Consider the following 17,698-nt stretch of genomic DNA (forward strand, 5'->3'; position numbering starts at 1 on the left):
TTCCATACCCCCTTCCTTGGGTTTCACAGTTTGCTAGAATGGCTCACAGAACCCAGAAGAAGTGCCTTACTCTCTCTTAAGGGTTTATTATAAAGGATACAGCCCTGGAATAGCCAGAAAGAAGCTATACGTAGGAAAAGGTGTGTGGGAAGGGGCTTGGTGCATCCATGCCCTCTCTGGGTGCACCACCCTCCCACACATTGATGTGTTTACCAGCCTGGAGTTCTCCAAACCCCATGGCTTAGGTGCCCTTACTGTTTCCTACAGCTGCTGCAACATTCTACATTCACACAAAAGTTCCAATTTCTCCATGTCTTGTCGAACAGTTGCTATTATTTATTTATTTTGTAGTAGCCATTCTGATGGGTGTGAGGTAGTTATGTCCTACCTAAGAGTTTTGATTTGTATCTCTCTAATTTTTAGTGATATTGAACGTTTTTTTCTGTTGCTGTTGGCCATTTGTATCTTTGGAGAAATGTCTATTTGAGGCACCTGGGTGGCTCAGTCAGATGAGTTTCCAACTCTTGACTTTGGCTCAGGTCATGATCCCAGGGTTTTGGGATTGAGCCCTGCATCAGACTCTGCTTGGAATTCTCTCTCCCACTTCCCCTTTCCCACTGGCACTCTCTCTCTCTCTAAAAAAAATTTATTTAAACCCTTTGCCCATTTTTGAATTGGGTTGTTTGTTTTGTTGTTGTTGAGTTGCAAGAGTCCTTTATTGTTTCCCTTTTCCTTTTAAAAGGCTCCTAGAGTCTGACCTTTGGGGCTCCCAAGCTGTTGTAACACTTTCTTGTGTCGTGAACACCAGTTCTGAAACCCAGAGGCCAAAAATGCTAAGATTTGAAAACATCAACTGTAAACATCAACTCATGTTTTCAGTGACAAAACCAAAAGTAGCAAGTTTTTGCTTTCTTCCAAAATGTTTTTTTTGATTTTCATTCTCAGAATTCTTAAAGGAAGATGATTTTGTGTTTTTCTACTCTTAAAATGATTAATCCTTTGTTTTCATAGTTGGGATGCCTCCTGGGTGTTCTTATTTAATTTTTTTTTTCTTCTGTAATCACCCTGAGTACTTTTCTTGGCCTTTTTTTATATGACCCTTTTTTTACCTTCCTATGGAGGCGTCTTCTCCTGCTTCCATGCATGGCCAGCAGAGGGCACCCTAAGAGCAGCTCAGCAGCCCTGGTAGCTGGGTTGAAATTAGCAATTTCCACAGTACCTTTAAAGACCCAGATTCTCCAGCTGTGGGGTTGGTGGGAGCTCGGTCTGGCTTTGGAATTAAGATTAGCTGAGGAAGCTGGGTGGCAGAGAGGTGGTGCAAAAGGGATTCATTAGCCTCAAGGAGGTTAAAGGGGAAATGCAGCCTAATGCCCCAGATCTTCAGACTTCTCTTTTCTTACTAAAGAAGTTGTAAAAGCCACTCTGGGTGGGACAAAGAAAATAAACTTAATATCTTTGATATTTTGCTTACTCCTAGCTGTTGTACTGCAAATAACAGTGACACCATTTGTTAACTTAGACTTTTTCCTGCTCTTTTAATATTTTTCCTGCATATTAAATGTATCTCAAATACAGAGGCACTAGAGTTTTGGACAGCTGAGTTTTCTTAGAGAATAGAACCTAGTTTAGAGAAGTGTTCTACATATATTTTTATGTGCGCTCAGGAAAATAGTGAAGGTACAAATGTCCATAATTTCATAGTCTTTAGTTACTTTTTTTTTCACAATCATTTGCACTTAATTTTCTCTTTTCTTTTCAATTTGTGTTCATTGTTTTTCAGCTACAAAATAAGCTTAAAACCACAGGTTTTGGTGTACCTTCTTTGAGAGTACATGTTTATCTCAGCCTCCCTCCCCCCAGTGGCTCTGGGATAACATCTGGTCACAAGCCACACTCTGATGTTGGAGACCCAGGACAGCATACCGTGTGCCAGGAGTAATGGGGCAGCACCCACCATAGCAGTTGCCTAGACTATGGTGGGTGCATATCAAGTTAGAGCAAGGAGAAGGAGCACATCACCAGAAGAAGAGCACCCACACTCGAAGCCAGCATTTTTCTTAAGGGCTGCTCTTCATTGCTTTCCTTGATATCCTCAGTTACTTCTGTAACCCATTGGTGAATGCCTTCAGTTTCGGCTTCTTGTTGTAAACCCTTGTCTGTGACTATCTCTTAGAGACTCGAAATTTCAACCACTATTCCTTTGATTTACCCCAGTTCATCAAACAGGCTGTTCTCTTCACCAATGAGGCATTGATTTTCTTGTTCAAACATTTGTATTTCTTCTGGGGATAATTCATCTTCCCCTTTGCCATCTCCCCACATGCTCAATTCAGGTTGTGCTTTGTTCGGAGTCTATTTTGGGTATTCCTCAGTGACAGGTTTTTTTTTTCATAGTCTTTTGAAGGATTCTGTGAAACTTTCTCAGAAGACATAAATTCTCTTGTCTTTGTATTTGGTTCTGGTTCCAACTTACATGATCTTTTCTCATCACTGCTCATTTAACTCTAGTGGCTCTTTGTTCTGAGTAAAGTTTACATAGTCTTTTTTTTTTTTAAGTTTATTTATTTATTTTTGAGAGAGCATGTGAGAGCAGTTGGGGAGGGGCAGAGAGAGAAAGAGAATCCCAAGCAGGCTCCGTGGTGCAACACACTGAAACAGCACTCCTGTGCTTGCTGGAAACGTATCTCCTTGTGGGCTTGTGTCTTAAGTTGCTGAGTTGCTTCTGAGCAGATCCTCACGAATGTCTGAGCACCCTGGTCTATCTGATATGTGTCATCCTCTCACACCCAGACGTGATGTGGCTGTAAGCATTAATATAATCTGTCCTGTGTTCCAGAAGATAACTTCTCAGTTTGCCAGTGTGCAAAAGCTTATGCAGGACAGAAGCGCATGGGTGGTGACCAGCTGGGTGCAGTAAGTGCCAGCACAGAGCAGGTATGCAAGGCACCGAGCTAGAGGCCACAGGCCTTTGTTTCCCCTCAACCCACAGCCATTCCGATCCACCAGATGAAGACAGCACTTCCTCTAAGGGTTATTCTAGAATTCAATGAGATAACACCTGTAGAATGTTTTGGCATTACTTGGCCCCTAGTGACCAATAAAATGTGTTACTGTTGTGATTATTACTGTTACCGTTCTTATTTCTATTTGTGTGGGGGAGAACTCTGGAGAGAGTGTTGCTCTACAGAGAAGGTGTATTGGGAGGATGGCTAGGAATTTATCAGATGAGGACGAAGGTGGAAGACCACTTCAACTTGAAAGTCTTGGTGACTTGGCCTTGTGAAACATTGTTGCTTTCTGTGAATGGATGTGTGTGCTTGTGCATCCATTTTGGGTGCTGGGACTTGGTGAGGGTTAACAGCCTAGGTGACCGGTACTTGCTGCTCCGTGGCACCTTTCATGAAGCTGAGAGTGTCCAGCAGTTCAGAATCTCTGTTTCTTTTCTGTCATAAGATACTGAAATACATGGAAAAAAGAAAGCATGCCCCTTGGGATGAAGCCAGGAAACCTCAAGGCATCCTTGCAGATGGTCAAGGTCAGGAAATACTGTCTGTGTGCCTTCTGACTCTTACCTCCACTCACCCTGTGATAAGCCTCCGAGCCTTTTCTCCACAGCCTGGACCAGAACATCAGCATTACCTGGGGACTTGTCAGAAATTCGGAATGTCGGGGTGCACACAAACAATCTGCATTTTGACCCAGGTGATTTGAGAAGCACCATCCCAGGCTATTGGTCCAGGCCATACTTTTAGTACTGGTGGTTCTCAGACAGGGATTCACAGATTAAGGGGGCTGGTGAATGTGGATAGGGAAAGAATACATCCCGATGCTCCCTAACCAAAATTTAGCATTTTTCATTTGAAAATGTAGACAAAACAATGTAGTATTAGCTGTATTTCTGATTTTGTTACCAGTGGAAGTAGAGATATTTTCAGATCACCTTACACTTTCTGCAGAAAAATCATTTATGCCCTGCTGAGGATTCTAAGTTATCAGACCTTCCACTCATTCTTGATGTTTAATACGTTCATAAAGAAGCATATTTTTAGTACATCATATTTAGAAAATGTAACTTTTTTTTGGAAATTGGTTTCCTTTATAATTTTATGTATTTTATTCTAGGCATTTAAAGCCATTATTTAGGGGAGGAGGCTGTAACCATCCCTAAGCTACTGCTGTGGTCCATGGCACTGAGAAAAAGGAAGGATTCCCTGCCAAAGAGGGAAAAGAGAAATTTCCAGATCATGTTTTCTCAGGAAATTGTTACATTGTTGGCCTTTCTACCAGTGGAGGTTTGTTGTCCAAATGGGTGTAGAGGTACCTAGGAGAGGTACCTTGTATCTGCCAGCTGGTGGGAGGGGGTCATCCTTCAGCCAGTGGTGGTCAGTTGTCTGCAACTGGAGGGCCAGCGTGAGAGCAGGAGAGAGAAGCAGAGAGGGACTGACAATGGGAATAGGGCAGCTAGGCTTCACTGCCATATCCTCCTCATTTGAACATCAGAACAGAAACGCGGATCCTCAATTGTGTCACAGTACAGAACCTTGTTCTTCAAATCCTGTGACTGCTTACCTGGAGTATAATGTTGACGGTCTATGCAAAGGTGGAGCAGCAGTGTGAGGAGCTTTGTGGACCCACTCTTCAGTGAAACACACAAAACTAGAGAAAACTGTAAAAAACAACCATTTAAGGTCTCTGGAAACTATCCTAAGGGCATGTAGCAAATGAGGAAACATTGATTCAAGAAAGCCCAATAAACTTGGCAAGAACACTGAGAATGTGGCAGTTGAGCCTTGACACTTTCTCCCTTTCCCTTTCCTCAGCTCAGCTTGATGGAAGCTCCATCCCAGGTAGGTGTGGCTCAGAAGATGGGGCTCCCTCTCTTCTCTGCTCGCAATCAAGGGTTACTATATCTGACAAGGAGGGGAGGCCGCCATTGTTTCTCCTCTTCTCCAAGTAGAAGAGGTGCAATTCCTGGTGAGTTCAGCAGATGGAAAGGGCCTCCCTTTACTACCCCTCACCCATAGGATGGAGAATCGACCCAGGTGTGGAAGACAAGAATATTGGGTTCCCAATCACCCTGCCCCAACTTGATCATAGGGCAGAGGTTTGATGTAGGGAGAGGCAAGCAGACAAGACCAGAGGCTACCACCTTGCCCAGCATTCAGAGTAGTGGCTCAGACAGTGTGCCCAGAAGAGGCAGTCTGTGCAGTAAAGAATTTGACCTTACACAAAAAGATGTCTGGCCTTTGCCCTTGGATTCTAGGTAATTCTATGCCCTTGGAATATTATGCCTGATAGAAATGTTATTGTTTGCCTCGTGTCTCTGGGTCATACTGGATAGTCTGACAGTATGATTTAGGATGGGGGCTGGCCACACCAAGAAGACCAACAATGTGGTTTAGGGTGGGGACCCTGGGTGAGGCCTGGGGAGGCTGGAGACTGACATCAGCCATATGGGCAATCAATCATGTCTATGTAATGAAGCCCCAGTAAAACTCTGAACATTGAGGTTTGGTTTGGCAATACTCCATGCATATTATCACACACTGATGCTAGGAAAGTCATGTGTCCTGACTCCATGGAGAGAATAATGGAAGTTCCACATTTGGTAGACTCTACTCTATGCTCTCTTTTAGCCCTTACAGCTTTGTGATGGGATGTTATTGTGCAATTGGCTTTTTAGGGATACTGAAAATTGCTTGAGGGTGGTAATTTCTTTTTTCAGAACTCCCCAGGGGATTGGGGACTTCCCTTTTGGGCAACTCTTCTAGACTAAGTTGTTCATGCATTCCTGTTTCAGACTTGAGGTATTGGCATGGTATTGGCTTGAAGAGCAGGGAGCGGATAGTGTTACCATGTATGTAATTTTGAATGGAATGGTCCAGTACTGTGCGTTTTATTTAGGAAACCAATTGAGGAAATTGCTGACATCTAGATGACTTGCATTTTCCAACTGCAATATTTTTCTCTTGTTATGGTTGTATAGGAAGGCACTAGTTGTGTGAGGGTGGCTTCTGGAATCAGATGGCCTGGATTTACACCCTAGCTCTGTCAATGTTAAAACACAGATTTATTGAGGTATTATTTAAATACCATAAAATTTACCAATTGCAAGTGTTTACTGATTTGTTGGTCAATATATAGAGCTGTGCACCCATCACCAAATAATTTGAGAATGTATCCATCATCACCCCAGAAAAAGCCTTCATCCCATTTCCAGTCAATTTCTAATCATAGCCCTAGCCCTAGACAACCACTAAGCTGCTTTGTTTATTTAAAAAAATATATTTTTAATGTTTATTTATTTTTGAGAGAGAGAGAGACAGAGTGCAAGCAGGGGAGGGGCAGAGAGAGAGGTAGATGCCGAATCTGAAGCACAGAGCCCACGCAGGGCTCAAACCCAGGAACCGCAAGATCATGACCTGAGCTGAAGTCAGACGCTTAACCGATAGCCACCCAGGTGCCCCAGACCTGCTTTGTTTATAGTGCATGTCAAAAACATTTGCCAGTTAATCTACCACCACTAGGACATGAGGGAAAAGTTCAGTTTTACTGCATCCTCATGAGTTCTGAGCCACAGCTTCAAGTTCTACTTAATAATTTACATAAATGTAGTATTTTATTCACTTAATTTGCATTTCTAATGATGTAGGAGGTTAAATATTACCCCACACAATTGCACACTCATTGTATTTCCTCTGTATTTAATTTTCTGTTTATGTCTTTTACCTCAAGGTGTTCTTTGACTTTTGGCCTCGACATTATGTCCTGAACCTGGAACCTCCTTTGGGCTCGACATTATGTCCTGAACCTGGAGCCTCCTTTGGGCTCCTATCTGGGCCAGGCCTTAGGCATTTGAGTTTTTGATCCTAGTTCCAGAGGCCCATTTTCAAACTATCTGTGTCTAACCCAGGCAGAGTTGCTAGATACGTATGGCAGGGAAATTTTTTTGTTACTAATTATTGTGCTTTAAAAACAATGTATTTATTGGCTCATTTGGGTGTCAGACTCATGATTTTAGCTCAGGTCATGCAAGATCTTGCAGTCGTGGGACCTGGGACCCACACTGGGCTCTGTGCTGTGCGTGGAGCCTGCTTGGGATTCTCTCTCTCCCTCTCTCTTCCCTTCCCCAGCTTGTGCATGTGCTCTCTCGCTCTCTCTCTCTCTAAAAATAAATAAATAAACATTAAAAAATTATTTATAGGTGCACCTGTGTGGCTCAGTCAGTTAAGCATCTGACTTTGGCTTAGGTCATGATTTCACTGTTTCTGAGGTGTGTGGAGTTTGTAAGTTCAAGCCCAGCATTGGGCTCTGTGCTGACAGTGCAGAACCTCCTTCAGATTCTCTGTCTCCCTCTCTCTCTGCCCCTCCGCCACTCTCTCTCTCTCTCTCAAAAATAAATAAATAAATAAATAAATATTAAAAAATAATTTCTTTATAGAGAACAGATTGGTGGTTGCTAGAGGGGTGGGGTGGCAGTGGGTGAAGGAGGTCAAAAGGTACAAAGTTCCAGCTATAAAATAAATAAATCGTGGGATGCACAGAGCCCAACACGGGCTCAAACTCACAAACAACTAGATCATGACCTGAGCCGAAGTTGGACACTTAACTGACTGAGCCATCCAGGCGCCTTGGAATATATTTTTTAATATTGTGAAGTAAAGGTGAGAACTTTGGTTCAAAATCAAGTACAGAAGTGAGCTGCGGCTTCCATATCTGGTAATATGGAAGGCTAAGTTATCCACCCCCATCTCCTCTGCCCATTAATTGTAGGATAACATTTCTTTAAAATTGAAGTATAATTTACATGCAGTAATTACACAGTCCTTAAGTGTACAGTACAATGAGTTTTAATTATAGCATACTCCATGAAACACATACACTTAACAAAATATAGAACATCTTCATCAACCTAGAAAAGTTCCTTATGACCCTAACCAGTCAATCCTGCACTTCTACTAAGAAAGCAGTGTTCTAAATAATTTCCTGAAGATTAGATTTGTCTGTTCTTGAACTTCTTATAAATGGCATAATTATAGTATGTACATGTGGTAGATAGCTTCCAAAGTGGATCTCAATGATCCCTACCTCATTATATTTACATCTTTGCATAATCTCCCTTTGAATGTGGCTGGAATGTGGGCTTGCTTCTCATGCACAGAATACAGCAAAAGTGATGTGATGTTCCTTTCAAGACTAGATCATAAAAGAGTGTGGCTTCTATCTTTCTCTCTCTGACTCTACTCACTTGCCTGACCTGGTGAAGCAAACTGCCATTTTGTGAGCTGCTTTATGGAGAGGCCCACCTGCCAAGGAACAGCTCTGTGTGTGTGTGTGTGTGTGTGTGTGTGTGTGTGTGCGTGCGTGTACTTAATCCAGGCAACAAAAATGAGTGAACTTGGAATGCATTTTTTCTGAGCTGAGCCTTGATATGACTGCAGTCATGGTTGTACTTTGATTGCAGCCTGTGAAAGACCTTGAGCCAGAGACACCCAGCCAACCCATGCTTGGATTCCTAACCCACAGAAAGCATGAGATAATAAGTAATGTTGTCAGGCCCTAAGTTTTGGCTTAATTTTCCTACAAAATAGATAACTAGTGCAGTACTTTTTGATGTCTGGTTTCTTTTGTTCAACAAAATGTCTGATTTTCAGTCTTGTTTTTTGTGGGTATAGGAAGATATATTCTTAAAAATCTTATTAAAAGCATCAAAAGCTACCAAGACAGCAAAATATTCCACTGTGGGAGTAAGCTTCAGTCCAGAGAAGTATATTGAGCACTGAAACCACATTAGTTAAATGGAGTGACTTTGAGTGTCAGTTTTGATTGTGTGGGGACAAAAACTGACTCAAGAAGAGTCTGGTATAAGAACATCTCTCCGTAAAACTGGGATCCCAAAAGGCATTTACTTGCTCAGGATATGTGTGATCCAGAAGAATAGGGTATATAGTCAATAATATTGTAATAACTTCTTCTTGAAAAAAAATTTAAAAAATGTTTTTAAGTCTGTTTATTTTGAGAGAGACAGAGGCTGTGTGAGTGGGGGAGGGGCAGAAAGAGAAGGAGACGGAGAATCGCAAGCAGGCTCCACACTGCAAGTGCGGAGCCTGAGGTGGGGCTTGATCCCACGGACCGTGAGATCATGACATGACCAAAACCAAAAGGTGGATACTTACCCGGCTGAGCCACCAAGGCACCCCAAAATATTGTGTAACTTTATACGGCAACAGATGGTAACTGCACGTACCATGGTGAGCAAGAATAATGTATAAAATTGTCAAATTACTATATTGTACACCTGAAATTAATATGGCATTGTATGTAAACTATATTTCAATTTTAAAAAAGGATAGACTCAAGACTTTCCCAAATGTAATTACTTTTGTAAATTTGTCTTTGAAGCCATGTAAATGTTTTACACATTATAAAGTTAAACCATAAAGAATTAAAAAAGATCCAATCTCTGAAAAAATGAAAACAAAAGAAACAAGTATATTTATATCCAAGAGGAGAAAGCCAATACATAAAGAATCAAGATTTTCAGTGTCAGATGAAAATAATCCAAATATAAAATCATCAAAGATATTAAGTAAAACTCATATAATCCTAACTCTGAATGACTCATGAAGTATATTTGCTTAAAAAATGTTCCCAGTTTTGCCCTAGAAGGGTTAGAAATAATGACAAACTTAGTAATGATGAATACTCATTTTCCACTAAAAGATCAGGCTCCTTTGAGAAAAAACACATTTCTTGTCTGAAGCAGGAACTAGACAAGATGTCATTCTAGAAAAACATGGGCACTAGCAAAGACTGCTGGGGTCTTGTCAATCTTGCCTAAAGAACCTAGGAGTGAATGTGAAGAGGCCCCCCTGGCCAAAGTTGGGCCACTTTGAGCACTGATAAGAATAATAACTACAAAGAATTGAAACAAATTTAAAAAAACCCAGAAAACAGAAAAACCACAAAAAATAACCAACCAGGTCTTTGGTCCACCTTGGAGGACACCAGGGAACCAATTCATTACTTTAAAATCAGTAAATAAAGAGAAAGAATAAAGCATTTACTTCACCTTTTCTGTGTTAACTATACTTCAGTGTTCAGTGTAGTCCTGTAGCTCAGTTTCTTTTTTTTTTTTAGAACAATGGAAGAAAAATGATAGAATTAGAATATCACCATTTTGCAATTCGTAATTAAAGATTGGCCCTAGGGGTGCCTGGGTGACTCAGTCAGTTAAGCATTGACTCTTGGTTCCAGCTCAGGTAATGATCTCATGGTTTCAGGGGTTCAAACCCCACACAGGTCTCTGTGCTGACAGTGTGGAACCTGCTTGGGATTCTCTGTCTCCCTCTCTCTCTCTGCCCCTCCCCAAATTGTTGCTGTCTCTCTCTCAAAATAAATAAACTTAAAAAAAAGAAAAAGACTGGATCTAGGCATTGATCATCAGTGACTGCTAGTGTCAGAAAAAGAGACAACTGGATATCACATATCTGCTCTAGAAACACAGAACACTGAATATGAAGAAGTCTTACTGAAAAATTGAACCCCAAATCTTATCAAGTCTTTAGGACAGGAGTTGGCAAACTATGGCCTGTGGTCCAAATCTGGCCCACTGACTGTTTTTGTAAATTACATTTTACTGGAACACATTCATATAGTTTTGTTTTTGTTTTTGTTTGCTTGTTTGTTTCTGGTTTTCAGAAAAAGAAAAGTGCATTTATTAAGTACTTCTTATAGCCCAGACATTTAAAAATATATATAGAGAAAATATATATTGAAAATCTATGTAATATATAATCTATATATAATATATAAAATATATATTTATGTATAATATATATGTATATTTTATATACATAATAGTGTATATATATTTTTCATTTAAAGGTTTTAGTCCCTATTTTGTGGCTGAGCAAGCTATGTCTCAGAGTGATTCAGTAACTTGCTCAGAGAAGGATCTCTCCCAATGGGAAGATCTGGAAAGTTTTAATAAAGGAAGTATCAACTCAGCTAGTTCTTAAAGGTTTGGTGGAATTTTATTTTTTCAAATTTATGATTTTTAGTTATAAAAGTAGTACATGTTCTCTGTGGAGATTTAATTGTGGAGATTTAAAAAGTATAAAAAAGCCCAAAGATGCAAATTGAAAAAACAAGCCCTTAAATCCACCATCTCACTAGAAAAACATTGTTAACATTTTGGTATATAACCTTATAATTTCTTTTCTACTAATTGTCATGTCTAAATGAACAGTTGGGACTACACTGTTTAGTCACCTGCACTTCTATAATGTTATTATTTCATTTAAACTTCGCAATAACTCTCCAAAGTAAGAAGTATTATCAATCAATTTTATAAGAATGACTTGAGAGGCAGAAAGTTGAGCTTGTCCAACTCACATGACAGAGCCAAAATGCATATCTAGAATGTCTTTCTCAGAGCCTATGGCTTCCTCCCAGCTGCCTTGTAGACCATGAGCTGCACCATGGAGATGGCAGGGCATGGAAAGGAAAGAATCACTGGGAGAGATTGGTTCTAAGATTGGATTTGGTGACTGCTTCTATCTAGGGCATAAAGGAAAGAGAGAAATTTCCCAAGCACTCTAATTTTTCCAGCCTGGGTATCTGGGAGAAAGGAGGCTGATCCCACAAAGGGTACTGATTTCACAATCTGTTTAATAATAAATGTAATCTCTATTAGGCAAAAAGTATTTCTTCAATTCAGACTCACCTCTTAACTTAAGGCTCTACTAACCATGTGATCCAGTGAAGTTTTATCAAATTTGCAATCATTCTGCACTAAGAAGACCTGGCCATGGTTGAAAATCTTATGAGAGCCAATGTGGAGGCTGGAGCACCTTGTTCGTGCAAGCCTAGGCCTACACACACTGTGCATTTCCACCATGGCTATGCTGTACTCAATGGGACATCCTGACCAGGCACCAGGCTAAAGTGCAAACAAAATGGTCTCCTCCCCAAGTGGACTTTATTTCTGCCCTAGCAGAAATGGATGGGAACAACAAGTTTTTGTTAAAAGAAAGGAAGAAATCAAAACATTAAATGTACTTCTTCCCTGGGCAGTATGTGTCAGCCTTATATCACCTATAGAACAGTGATATTGTTTGTTAGAACAGCACAGAGAGTTTCAGGAAAGTCCAGAAATGCCATTTTGAATTTGGTTCCTAGATTTCCAACACTGAAAGAAGGGGAAGAAACATGGATGTGTAGGAGTCAGGGATGTCTCTTCTGATTCCAGCCTCTAGACCCAACCATACCCTGCCCCACAGACAAGGAAATGTAGCCCTGCAGACAACAGTGGGAGAGGGGTTTTGATACTGTTGTGGAGAAAAAAGTTTTCCTCTACCCTTCAAAGTTCTGTTAGCTGGACCAAGAAGACATGAGGCACCTGGGTGATTTGGTTAAGCATGCAACTCTTGATTTCAGCTCAGGTCATGATCTCATGGCTCATGTGTTTGAGCCCCATATTGGGCTCTGCACTGATAGTGTGGAGCCTGCTTGGGATTCTCTGCTCTTCTCCTGCTCACACTTGCTGTCTCTCAAAATAAATAAATAAACATAAAAAAATGGACATGAGAGACAGATTAACAAAAGACAATCAAATTTAGCTCTGTATGTATGGGGAAATATAGACATGAGATTCCAAAGACTGTCAGGCAAAATTAGCCGTATATGCCATCCTGAACTAAAAAGAAGGGGGTAGAGGTCTGGGACTACAAAGGTAAGCAATGCAATTCACAAGAAGAGTAAATGTTTGGAAAACCAAATATTTGCTGGGCCATTCAGAAACAAAGGGACATAGAGAGAACTTTTAAAGAACAGTCCTTGCTAGGTTCCTCCTTGTCTACCATACCTAGTTCATATCATGATATAGTTCTCTGTGGTGACAGCTCTCCTTCTGGAGCAGGTCTTCTCTCTAAATTCCTCTAGGCAGAGTTGTGAGGGGGAGGTCAAAGTTTCTTTCTGAGACTTTTGGGCCTTTATTATTTTCTGCTCAGCATAATTTACATGCCAAAGTGAACCATATTGGAGCAGCCTGCCCTTGGTCTCTTTCTACAAAACAAAGAAGGAGGAGTGGACACATGTATGCTATGACCCTTGGGATCCTTGAACCCTTTGAGGGTCTATCTGACAAGGGTCTATCTGACCTTTGACCAAGGAAAGAATGATTCACTGGTCAAACAGTTCCGGTTCAATTACTGACTAGATACACAGCATCCAATTCCACCATCCACAACCCCCAAGCCCAAGATAATTTGTTTTGTTCCTTTCTCCTCTCAGATTTTCTAAACCTTATCATTTTTAAGAAATTCGCCCTCAGGGAGCTAATTTTTACATAACTGTTTGTTCTCTGTGTTTGTTCAGGAAAACTGGTTCTCCATTTCTGGATGATCTGCATCCGTAGAAAACATTAGCTTTGCCCTCTTCGACTCTGAAAACTTGGACGCAAAGTCAAATTCCCTTCAGGTCTCTCTAGTGTGAAACTTCCTGTAATCCTTTTCCCTAACACATACCACAGATCACTTACACAGATGTTTTGGAGAGAAGACCAGGCCCTTACAAACATCCTACAGAGAGCCTTCTTCGGAACTTCTTCACACCTGTTTCCTCCTCTAAATTGCCTCAGCTTCTGGTTCCCCTTTGCTCTCTCCTAAATACCTTATCACATTGTAGGCAAACTCTTGTGTCCTCTATTATGTACTGGGATAGATAAAACACCCAAATAAACATTTGAATAGCAGGGTGATTATGAATGAATACCTTTCTATCTTTTCCTTTTTCATCCTGTTTTTCTCATTTCCTCATTTCATGGGCTTCCAGTTGAGGTCTATACTTGGTCTCTGAGACTTTGCAATTTTCCCTTTACCTGTACAAGTGTGTATCACACCTTCGTCAAAAAGTTCTTCATGGCACGCACACCAGTGAAAGTTCATTTTTCCTTTCTCATTCAATAGTAAATATTTATTGACTACCTACTATGTTCCAGGCACTGTTCTGACAAAACAGATAAAGTCTCATTCCAATGGAGCATCAGCAGGAGGCCAAGAATAAGTAAATAAATAAACCAATAAATAATATACTCAGAAGAAAAAAGAAGCAGAGTCATGGGAAAGAGTGATGGGAGGTGGGCTTGGCTTGGCCTGTTACCAAACCTTAGCAAAAATAGTTACTTGTTGTCTTCATATTTATCAAATGTCTAAGTCTATTACTCCTTTGGCAACAGATGTGGATGCACTGAATTTTTTTAATTTTTAAAAAATGTTTATTTATTTTTGAGAGAGCACGAGCAGGGAAGGGGCAGAGAGGGAGACAGAATCCGAAGCAGGCTCCAGGCTCCAAGCTGTAAGCACAGAGCCCAAAGGGGGGACTCGAACTCACAAACTGCAAGATCATGACCTGAGCTGAAGTTGGATGCTTAGCTGACTGAGCCACCCAGACATCCCCAGGTGTGGATGTATTGAGATAACTGATCAACAACACCTGCTTTTGCCAACCAACCCTCAAATGGGAGGAGTAATAATGTTCACCTCATGAAGATTAAACAAGATATGTAGTCCTTGTAAAGTACTTAATGCAGTGTCTGATACAAAAAGCATACTAAATACAGGGTGGCCAGAAAAAATGGGAAGGAGGGGGGAGCTGCCATTGGCAAAGTCCATCTCTTTTGCTCTACTTTTAGCTCACTCTTCACACTGTTTGTGCTTTCTTCAGGCATCTCGTAGCTTTATGAGCAATTGACCCTTGCACTGAGAAGATGCTCCAGATAAAGATCTTAGCTGAAAGTGATATGATCAACAAATGGCACAGTTTGGAAGGAATGCAGACTGAACTTGACAGTAGCTGGTATGTCTCACTTTTGTCCCTGGGGCTTCTCTTTACCCACAGAAATTCATTTGGTCACCTGACACACAGGCAAACCTGGAATTGAGGGAGGTAATAGTCCACAGGGCGACTATTGATCAATGGGCATGAGGGCCAATACATAAACACACTTTGCTTCTGTACTTAGGGCAGAAGGGGCTGCAGTGCATTCTATGGCTTCTCAGAGCCTTTCCAGGATGGAAACTTAGCAGTGACCAGCTGAAGGGACACATCTTTCCATCTTTCCCTGTTTTTAATCTCCTGGTCCCAACCTAAGTCTTGTTCATTGGAATCACTTTCCAAAATAATTACCTTCATAAGGCCTTTATATCAGGAAAAACTCAGACTAAGATGGTCTCACTATTTATATGCTGGTCTTTCCTTTTAGATTCTATCTCCCAATATTTATATATAAATTATATATATTCATATTCATATATATATATATGAAACTATCTAGTCTCTTTGCTTCTTCATAGCTCCTACAAGTTTTTTTAATTTGAGTATAGTTGACACACATGCTACATTAGTTTCAAGTGTAAAACATAGTGATTTTATAACTCTATACTGCATGCTATGTTCACAAGTGTAGCTACCATCTGCCACCCTACAAAACTATTATAGTACCATTGACTACGTTCCCTCTGTTGTGCCTTTTATACGTATGATTTATTCATTCTGTGACTGGAAGCCTGTGTCTCCCACTCCCCTTCACCCATTTTGCCCAGCCCCCCACCCCCTCCCCTCTGGCAGCCATCAGTTGGTTGTCTGTATTTATGGGTCTGTTTCTGCTTTTTGTTGGTTTATTCATTTGTTTTGTTTTTTAGATTCCACATATAAGTGAAATAATACAGTATTTGTCTTTCTCTGTCTGATTTATTTCACTTAGCATACCCTCTAGTCCATATTGTCCCAAATGGCAAAATCTCATCCTTTTTTAAAAAAAAAATTTAATGTTTATTTTATTTTTGAGAGAGAGAGAGACAGAGTGTGAGTGGGAGAGGGGCAGAGAGAGAGGGAGACTCTGAAGCAGGCTCCAGGCTCCAAGTTATCAGCACAGAGCCTGATGTGGGGCTCGAACTCATGAACTGTGAGATCATGACCTGAGCCGAAGTCATTCACTTAACTGACTGAGCCACCCAGGTAGCACAAGATCTCATTCTTTTTTATGGCTGTGTATTATTCCACTGTGTGTGTGTGTGTGTGTGTGTGTGTGTGTGTGTGTGTGTCACATCTTCTTTATACATTCATTTATTGATGAACACAGGTTTCTTCCATATCTTGGCTATTTTAAAGAAGGCTGCAATAAACATAAGGGTGCATGTATCTTTTTGAATTAGTGTTTTTTTTTGGGGGGGAGGGTAAATACCTAATGAAATTATTGGATCATATGGTAATTCTATATTTAATTTTTTGAGGTCTTCCATACTGGTTGTACCAATTTATATTCCCACCAACGAAACATGAGGATTCCTTTTTCTCCACATCCTTGCCAACATATGTTATTTCCTCTCTGTTTGATTTTAACCATTCTGACAGGTGTGAGCTGATATCTTATTGGGGTTTTGATTTGCATTTCCCTGATGATTAGTGATGTTGAGCATCTTTTCACATGTCTGTTGGCCATTTGTATGTCTTCTTTGGAAAAATGTTTATTCAGGTCCTCTGCCCATTTTTAAATTGGATTATTTGTTTTTTTGGTGTTGAGTTATATAAGTTCTTTATATTATTTGGATATTAACCTCTTTTGGATATATCATTTTCAAATATCTTCTCTCATTCATTAGGCTGCCTTTTCATTTTGTTGATGGTTTCCTTTGGTGTACAAAAGCTTTTTATTTTGGTGTAGTCCAAATAGTTTATTGCTTTTGTTTCTCTACCTGAGTAAACATATCCAGAAAATGTTGCTACAGCTGCTGTCCAAAAGATGACTGCCTATGTTTCCTTCTAGGAGTTTTATGGTTTCAGGTCTCACATTTAGATGTCACATTTAGGTATTTTGTATGTGGTGTAAAAAAATAGTCTAGTATCATTCTTTTGCATGTAGCTATTCAGTTTTACCAACACCATTTATTGAAGAGACTATCTTTCCCCATTGCATATTCTTGCCTCCTTTGTCATAGTCTAATTGACCATATAAGTGTTGGTTTATTTCTGGTCTCTCTGTTTTCTTCCATTGATCTATGTTCCAGTATCATATTGTTTTGATTACTACAGCTTTGTAGTATAGTTTGAAGTCTGAAATTGTGATAACTTCAGTTTTGTTCTTCTTTCTCAACATTGCCTTGGCTATTCAGGTTGTTCTGTGATTCCACACAAATTTTAGTTTTATTTGTTCTGGTTCTGTGAAAAATGCTGCAGTTATTAATCAGTAGATTAATTTGGGTAGTATGGACATTTTAACTCAAGGTAGGAAGTTTCAGTCATCAGATTACCACACAGTTTCTCTGCCAAGGACCTTTTAGACTGCTCTTTCAGTATATGTTTGGCTCCAGCTTGGCCAAGCTGATGATAACTGTTTCTGTACATGTAAACACAATCCAGGGATCACATCACTTATTACCAAATTTCTCTTTGATTAACAAAGTCTACATTTCCACCTCTATAGCTGGTAGAGACAAGGTCTTACATTTTTTCAAGTTGGAATACTGTCATTTGGAGGGTTACAATGAACTGTCATTTTGAAGCTTGTATTTTAGGGTGCAGACTGTTCTTTAATTCCAGAAGCAACATTTTGATGAATCTTTTGGTAATGCTAATGTGTCTACCACTTCTGACTCCCATTAAATTCATGTATGTATGTATGTATGTATGTATGTAT

At 40.2% G+C, this 17,698-nt stretch overlaps 1 pseudogene; it reads right to left on the reverse strand.

The window, feature by feature from the left end:
* Positions 1-1,763: 1,763 nt before the first annotated feature.
* Positions 1,764-3,721, reverse strand: LOC106971453 (syntaxin-18-like; annotated as a pseudogene).
* Positions 3,722-17,698: the final 13,977 nt, after the last annotated feature.

This window comes from Acinonyx jubatus, chromosome D4 (genome assembly GCF_027475565.1).
Source record: "Acinonyx jubatus isolate Ajub_Pintada_27869175 chromosome D4, VMU_Ajub_asm_v1.0, whole genome shotgun sequence".
In the NCBI taxonomy this organism is placed as follows: Eukaryota; Metazoa; Chordata; class Mammalia; order Carnivora; family Felidae; genus Acinonyx; species Acinonyx jubatus.